This window comes from Ovis canadensis, chromosome 5, assembly GCF_042477335.2.
Source record: "Ovis canadensis isolate MfBH-ARS-UI-01 breed Bighorn chromosome 5, ARS-UI_OviCan_v2, whole genome shotgun sequence".
In the NCBI taxonomy this organism is placed as follows: Eukaryota; Metazoa; Chordata; class Mammalia; order Artiodactyla; family Bovidae; genus Ovis; species Ovis canadensis.
Genome location: NC_091249.1, coordinates 99,298,801 through 99,300,350, shown reverse-complemented (window position 1 = coordinate 99,300,350; position 1,550 = coordinate 99,298,801).

Here is a 1,550-nt window from a genome sequence, read left to right as displayed (position 1 = left end):
AACAGACTAGGTCCAAATAGGAAAAGGAGTACGTCAAGGCTGTATATTGTCACCCTGCTTATTTAACTTCTACGCAGAGTACATCATGAGAAATGATGGGCTGGAAGAAGCACAAGATGGAATCAAGATTGCCAGAAGAAATATCAATAACCTCAGATATGCAGATGACACCACCCTTATGGCAGAAAGTGAAGAGGAACTAAAGAACCTTTTGATGAGAGTGAAAGAGGAGAGTGAAAAAGTTGGCTTAAAGCTCAACATTCAGAAAACGAAGATCATGGCATCCGGTCCCATCACTTCATGGCAGATAGATGGGGAAACAGTGGAAACAGTGGCTGACTTAATTTTTCTGAGCTCCAAAATCACTGCAGATGGTGATTGCAGCCATGAAATTAAGACACTTACCTCTTGGAATGAAAGCTATGACCAACCTAGATCCCATACTGAAAAGCAGAGACATTACTTTGTCAACAAAGGTTCGTCTAGTCAAGGCTATGGTTTTTCCATGGTCATGTATGGATGAGAGAGTTGGATTATAAACAAAGCTGAGTGCTGAAGAATTGATGCTTTTGAACTGTGGTGTTGGAGAAGACTCTTGAGAGTCCCTTGGACTGCAAGGAGATCCAACCAGTTCATCCTAAAGGACATCCTGAAGGAGTCCTGGGTGTTCACTGGAAGGACTGATGCTGGAGCTGAAACTCCAATACTTTGGCCACCTGATGTGGAGAGCTGACTCATTTGAAAAGACCCTGATGCTGGGAAAGATTGAAGGCAGGAGGAGAAGGGAACGACAGAAGATGAAATGGTTGGATGGCATCACTGACTCAATGGACATGGGTTTGGGTAGACTCCGGGAGTTCGTGATGGTCAGGGAGGCCTGGCGTGCTGTGGTTCATGGGGTCTCAAAGAGTCAGACATAACTGAGCGACTGAACTGAAGTGAAAAGATGCCCTAGAGAGAGCCTCACTTCTACCTTGTGCAGATACAAAGAGAAGCTGGCAGTCTGCAACCCTGAGAGGACTTTCACTAGAACTCTATCATGCTGTTACTCTGATCTTGGATTTCAGTTCCCCAAACTGTGGGGAATAAAATTATGTTGTTTAAAAGACATCTGATCTATTATTATTATTATTATTATTTTATATAGCAGCCCAAATGGACTAAGACATCCAGTGAAAACAATTTTCATAATGAAGATAAGGAATTTTTAGACAAAAACAAAGCTTAGAAAATCAATTGACAGCAGAGCTGCATTATAAGAAATGTCCTAGTAAGTTCTTCAGGCAGAAGAAAAATTATGAGACAGAATCTCAGATCTTCATAGAGATCTGTGTGTGCACTGGGAAAGGAAAACAGATGGGTGAATAGAAAAGATATAGTTTTCTTGCCTTTAAATTCTTTAAAAGATATTTAGTTTCCCAAAACATAACAATGACAATATGTGTGGGTTTTGCAACACTTGTAGAAGTAATATGTGTAGAAGTAAATGCAAAATGACAACAGCATAAAGAACAAAGGAAAATGAAAGTATATTACTGTTAGTTTCTTAT